We start from the raw sequence: 7,659 nt of genomic DNA on the forward strand, positions 1-7,659 counted from the left end.
CTATTTTATGGAAGGTAGAGGTAAGGAATACAATCTCCATAAGCAGATCTATTGCAAAAGTGTCCAGTTGTTAGCTATAATAGTTCCAAATCTCTCCAGAGTAGCGCTAGAGTAGCTAAGAACCTAGGCGTTATTGACGGAGTGAAGTGCGCTATGATTTTTCAAATATTCAAGGTATTGTAGCGCCACCTATTTAAGGTTTTTTGACGAATACTTTTTGGTACATGGAGATTATATTCCTTACCTCCACCTTCCATAGTCGATCTCTTTGATAAACTTAAAGTAGTCAATAAGGTCGATCTTTTATTGAATTTTGATGACAAAAGCGTATTGTTTGTACAACGATGTATCTACATTTTTTTTTAAGACAGGGCATAAATAGTTGCTTGCTATAGGGGTAAAATGGTTTTAATATTGAGCAGGGACCCGTAAGATTTGAAATAATTCTTGAGCCTTGAAAGGTAACTTGACAGGCAGGGTCCGTGAATCTGTATCAAATTTTAAAAAGATATACATAAATAAATATTTGGGGACAACCTTACACAGATCGACCTAGCCCGGAACTAAGCAAAGCTCGTACTATGGGTACTAGACGACGATATACATACGTATATAGATAAATACATACTTATATACATAGAAATCACCCATGACTCAGGAGCAAATATCTGTGTTCATCACACAAATAAATGCCCTTACCGGGATTCAAACCCGGGACGTATGCTTCGTAAGCAGTCACTACCGACTAGGCCAGGAGACAAAAACGGCTTGATTATATACATTGCTCTTATTAGCCCAACGTAAATTGCTTAAACGATCTGTTTTGATGCCGCCGAACGTTCCAGAACCGTATCCAAATCAATATTTATTAAATTAAAGTAGCATAATGATGTAACCAATATATAAAAAACTCTCTTAAGCCCTGCCCCGTGTCAGTGCAGACGCCAAGGCGCCCATCACGCTCGCCGCGTTGCATGATGGACATCCTGCATCAGGAACGACCCGGTGCGAGGGTCAATGATATGCATATACACTCTGATAAACACCTTTGCGTCATAAAAAATAATAAATTAATCAAAAATGAGTAATGACGACCTACCTTAACAAATTCATTATAGTCGCGATTTAAGAATTCCTTTGAACTGAACACATATGAATAATTTGACATGTGTAATATAACTGACAAATAATAGTAACACGACACTACTCGAAGTTTCATAATGCATTGACATTCTAGATTTAACCGGTATTAATGTGAAAACTAATAATATGTAGTAAATAAAATAGCTGCTAAAGAAATCGATTATCGCTTAACGATACACGCTGTTATGTTTAAACACTTTAAACCGCAAATATCTAGAATGTGTGAAACTTTTTTTTTATACGTCGTCGATGGCTAACAAACATACGGCCCGCCTGATGGTAAGCAGTCCGTAGCCTATGTACGCCTGCAAGTCCAGAGGAGTTACATGCGCGTTGCCAACCCTAACACTCCTCACCCTCGTTGAGCTCTGGCAACCTTACTCACCGGCAGGAACACAACACTATGAGTAGGGTCTAGTGTTATTTGGCTGCGGTTTTCTATAAGGTGGAGGATTTTCCCCAGTTGGGCTCTGCTCTGGATCTGGAATGATATCTGCTGTGCTGTGCCTTACCACGCAATATGGCGCGTGATCATATATTACTGGCCAGGCTTTATTAGGTCTAGATATGATATGGATCGGATACGTTAGTGCAAATTATGAAAAAAACGAAAACTTATAAACCTAGTTTTTCTCTATATCATACTAAATAACAAACTAAAACATACTAAATAACATACTAAAACATCATGGAGATTGAAAAATATTAAGAAACGTAAAAACATTTTCTCTTCTTTTTTTATGGACGATCACGTATGGCACTTCCCTCTTAATTTATCGCCGCAAAAATATCTGACAAGATATTATTTGTAGCGCAATAAGAGCGCGTCACATATTTTTGCGGCCTTCATTGTGTATCATATTACGGCAGGTACTGACTGTAGGGCTAAGATGGTCGGTCTTTTATCATCTGTCATCATGCCTGTCACGTTCTAACAAGTATGTAATAGTGAAAGTGGCGCATGACGTGACAAGTGATAAAAAATGCGACCATCATACCGTCGCTGTACATGCACAGTCCCTCAGTTTATCGCATAACTGCGTTTTCCTCTCCCATTGTACGCCGCGCCTTACAGACGCCCGAAACATTCAACACGCGTCTCTGTCCATACTCCGAAGACACTACGACATTGAACCCTTACACTCTGTACACGACTCCATCTGTACTTGCTTTAGAATATCTCTCCTTGATAGAACACGCAATGTATGTTGCACTTAAATTAATCAGTTTAATGGCCTAAGAATCATAATAGCGTAAGCGACTTTTTAGCTGTTCAGTGATATGACTCTTATGCGGCTTGAAATGTGACTGATTTTCGTTTGTTTTGACAAAAATATTTAAGACGTTTGGTCGGATAGTGTATTTACTTTGGACTGTTTGGAGTGAGAGTTGGCGATAGTCCAAATAGGAACAAAACAGAAGACAAGGTCGCGATGACAGAGTAAATACGACAAATTAATATTGTGAAGTACATTGTACCCTTCGGTATAAATAAAACTTATTAGCCTTACATGCCAATTCGAATCACTGATATCAGAATTACATCTAAATGATATTGATGTCATTTCGCTCGTATTTATCGGTACATGTACATTCAGATTTACTGGAGTCAGATGTACGTTCGTTGTCCTGTTAGGAGCTTTGGGATCTTTGGTATTTGCTGTGACAATTAACATGTTTTACTGAAAAGTTAGATTTTCAGTTCTTATTAAAATATAGACAAGCGGTTCAAGATGTGAAGCAAGTTAATATTTCACAATGCATTATAGTCAAAAAGTGCTTCTTTATACATATAGGGGCACAAAGTATTTCATTCTGAAACGCATACAAAAAAGTGCGCGGCTGAGGATGTCTCGATACTCGTTCAGTACCCCTAGTGTATATTTATTCGATAGCGAGACGTGACGTACGCGTTTGCGTTAAGTCTCATGTTGTATGGGATTTAGAAACAGCGCGCCAAGTGGGACGTTTTGGAAACTCAAAATCCCATGCAAAATGAGACTTCACGCAAACCGTAAACGCGTACGTCACGCTACCCCATCGAATAAATTTACACTAGGGGTACAGAATTGCTTACTATCTGCAGTTATATCACAAATAACTATTTCTAAATTTCTAGAACAGTTTATAAAGCACGTAATCGAGAAATGTTAAATATACATCAATAAACAAGGACAATACGGTTAAGTGCGGCTGCGGGATAAGTGTGGCTGACCTACAATTTGGGGTCTGTTCTGTGTGTACATTAGTGTTTATTACGAATTCATATACCTAGGGTCTATTTTAATGGCTTCTATGTATTTTCATTTTCAATTGTGTTTTTGTTTTTTTTCTGACTTTGTACGCATGTGTGTGTGCGTCAGTGTTAGCATTTTTTTTTATATACTTTTTAATTACCTGTGAGTTCCTGTAATTGGCTCTCTGTAGTAATCTTGTTGTCCTATTGTTAGTTTAAAGCTGTTGGTTCTCCTGAACATAAATAAATAAATAAATATATTTGCCACTAAACGTAATCAGCAAGTACCAAATGTACGAACTTGCAATAAACACTAATCATCGTGTAAACAGCAGATCTCAGCAGCAGCAGCAGATCGTGCAGTCTGGAGGGCGTACTCTGGAGTTCGAAATGGCCGAAGACCGTCTAGAAGCCCTAGGTACCGCTGGAGAGAGAAAAAGATCTTAGCGAACTCGGCGCCGTCGACTGGACGGAAACGGCTTTGGACAGAGAAGGCGGTCTTTGCTGTCGGAGGCCAAGCTCCACTTCGGGTCGCCGCACCACAGCAGTAAGTATCGTGTAAACAGGCCCCAATGTGAAGGCCTGTACCCGTACCATGAGTCACTGACAGTGTCAAAACTGACATTATACGCTACCGAGAACGTAATTTACTTTCTATACATCTCGCTTGTACTTATATGCGAGATGAGAGTACGAGCGAAATGCATAGAAAGTAAGTTACGGTCTCGATAGCGTTTATGTCAGTGCCGAACTGGTGGTAGCCACACAGCCACTATTATCCTTATGCTGCACTTACCCGTACCGTACTGACCTGAATAAAACCGATCAAATGCGTGGCGTAGGTACAGTCGCCATCAGATATATCGGAGCGGCCAAGGTGCTCACAAATATCCAAACACGCCTCTATTGTCAAGGCGTTAGAGTGCGTGTTCAGATATTTGAGAACACCTCGGCCGCTCCGATATATCTGATGGCGACTTGGCGACTGTACCACATAGGTACAATATCTAACATATACACCGTGTTTTTATTGAATTCCGTTAACTTCGAGGTAAGGGTAAGTACGTTGAAAGAAACAAAATGGCATAGTATTTTTTTTTAATAATAAGTCATTAAATGTTGCATGTAGCGTTGTAGTATTCAAAATTCAAAATTCAAAATTTTATTCTGCAAGTAGGCCTCAAGGGCTCTTTTACAAGTCAATACAACATTTACAGTAACATCATATAGTGACATGAAAAATAGATAACAACATTTTATAAATACAACAGCCAATACCTGGGTAAACATTACATTATAATAATCTTAAAATAAATAATTACTACAATACAATAGAGATGTATAGTCTCTATGGTTAAAAACACATTAAATCTGGAGATGTAAAAGGTCCCCAATGTCAGAGTACTAATATTAATAAAATTTGGAGGTGTAAAGTCTCTCCAAGTGTCAAAATAAAATTTATACTAAATAAATAAACCGCGTCTGGACTGTTAAACTAGCAGTCTCATAAACTAATGCTACATTCTGTACATAACTAGTATGTACCAAGTCAAGTATATTATACAATATGACAGAGACGTATAGTCTCCACGGTTAATACATTAAGTTTGGAGATGTATAAGGTCCCCACGGTCTGAGAAAAATAATAATACACAATAATAAGATTTGGAGGTGTAAAGGTTCTCCAAATGTCAAAGAATAAAAAAAATAAAAAATTGTATGAAATACATATTTCACGTCAAGAGACTGTTAAGCTAACAATCTTAAAACTAGTTCTACAGAATACATAACTACTATGTATTTAATATGTCAATGTCATCATCAAAATAACTAAAACATAACAAACATTAATACATAAGGTTGAACAGCTAGAAACAACAGCGCCATATGCCTCTCCGGGACACTGCACGCAAAACTATTACAGCTTTTGAGACTGGATACTTGGCCATGATTCCGTGTCTCCCAAGTAGTCATCTATTTTATAGTATCCCTTTTTGAGAAGTGCATTTTTGACGTATTGCTTGAATGAAGTATAGGGCAGGTTCCATGCCTCTAAGGGTACTTTGTTATAAAATGTTACACAGTTTCCCATGAACGATTTTTTAACTTTCTGTAGACGAAACTTGGAGACTACTAACTTATGTTTATTTCGCGTATTATAACTATGGATATTAGACAGTTTCTTAAAGGACTTTATATTCTTATGCGTATACATTATCACATCTAGGATGTATTGTGAAGCTACTGTGAGAATATCTATTTCCTTGAATCGTTCTCTCAGTGAGTCACGAGAAGCCATGTTATAAATGGATCTGATTGCCCTCTTCTGAAGAACGAAGATGGTTTCTATGTCAGCTGCTTTGCCCCACACCAGTATGCCATAAGACATAATACTGTGAAAGTAACTGAAGTAAACTAGGCGAGCTGTCTCCACGTCAGTAAACTGCCTGATTCTTCTTACTGCATACGCGGCAGAGCTCAACCTTTTCGCCAGGGCAGATATGTGAGGGGCCCATTGCAGTTTACTATCTAAAGTAAGGCCCAGAAAAACCGTATTCTCGACAAGGTCCAGCGTTTCGCCATTTAATGTGATGATAGTTTCAGATTTTCTTACATTCGGCAGCGAAAATTTGACACATTTCGTCTTTTTCGCATTAAGAAGTAAGTTATTTGCTGTGAACCATTCTAGTACCTTTTCCAAAGTTTCATTGACTTGGCTATAATCGCTCAGTTTCCTGTCAACTTTGAAAATTAGTGAGGTGTCATCAGCAAATAAGACTATCTCACATTTATGTTTTACAAGGTTCGGCAGATCATTTATATATACAAGGAAGAGAAAAGGACCCAAAATTGAACCCTGTGGAACTCCGAGCTTTACAGTCATTCCAGTAGACTCCGTTCCATTTACAACCACTTTCTGGGTTCTTTGGTTTAAGTAAGACTTAACAAGGCTTAGAGCTTCCGTTGACAGACCGTAGTGCTTCAGCTTGTGTAGAAGTGTGTCATGCTCCACGCAATCAAATGCTTTGGACAGATCGCAGAAGACACCTATAGCATCTAGCGAGTGTTCCCAGGCGTCGTATATGTGCTTGATTAGTACAGAGGCGGCATCAGTCGTCGAACGACCTCTTGTAAAACCAAATTGCTGATCTTGAAGTAGTTCATTCGAGTTGAAATGTCGAAGCAATTGGTTTAATACAATTTTTTCAAACACTTTACTGAGAACAGGAAGTATTGAAATAGGTCTAAAATTTCCAAGGTCATCTTTGCTGCCCGCTTTAAATAGAGGAATGACTACCTTACTGTACTTCATCAGATCGGGAAATACACATTCTCTAACACAAGCATTAAATATATCGGCCAAATACGGTGCCACTACGTCGATTACAGATTGCATGACTTTCACAGAGATCCCCCAAAGGTCCTCAGTATTCTTTAATTTCAAGGACTTGAACGTTTTAATGATTTCATGGGGGTCAGTATATTGGAAGTATAATTCCATGCTGCATTTCTTGACATTGTTTGTATCCAAGTAAACACCAGCCTTTGCTACAGAGGAGTTCAAGTTCCGTGTAGCATCTGTGGCTATGTTGGTGAAAAAGTGTTGAAAGGCGCCAGCAACATCCAGGTCTGCAGACAATATTCGGTCTTGAACTTTCAGTCTGTAGTGGCCATCACGGGGTTTCGTTTTTCCAGTTTCAGTGTTTATTACAGTCCAAGTAGCTTTTACTTTATTGTCAGCTGACCTGACTTTCTGACCTATAAAGGCAGACTTAGCCGCGGCGCAGACTTTCTTAAACACTTTTGAATATTTTCTTACATATTCTGCAAAATTCTCGTCATGGTTAATGCTCCTCATTTCATACAGGTCATACAATCTATTCCTACTCTTATGGATGCCCACTGTGGCCCATTCACTAAACCTTGTTTTCAGTGATCCTTGCTTTAGAGTCTTTGTTTTAAAAATATTGTTGTGGACGTCATGTATCACATTCGACAGTTCCTTGTATAGTGTATCAGGATCTTGCTCACCTGTAACCAGTGCTGGTACCTTGGATATAACACCTTCTCTAAACCTTTCCATTCGACTGGCAGTGATGGGTCTATATGTAAATGATTGCTGTTGTCTTATAACATTGACTTGGAAATAGGCTTTTTGACCACAGTGATCAGAGTTGAAACAGCTAAAGATCTCTTTTTTTATAACTTCACAATTATAGAATACATTGTCCAAACATGTCGCCGTGCTAGCTGTAATCCTTGTGGGCTCGTTGAATAGC

This window comes from Cydia pomonella, chromosome 3 (assembly GCF_033807575.1).
Source record: "Cydia pomonella isolate Wapato2018A chromosome 3, ilCydPomo1, whole genome shotgun sequence".
Classification (NCBI taxonomy): Eukaryota; Metazoa; Arthropoda; class Insecta; order Lepidoptera; family Tortricidae; genus Cydia; species Cydia pomonella.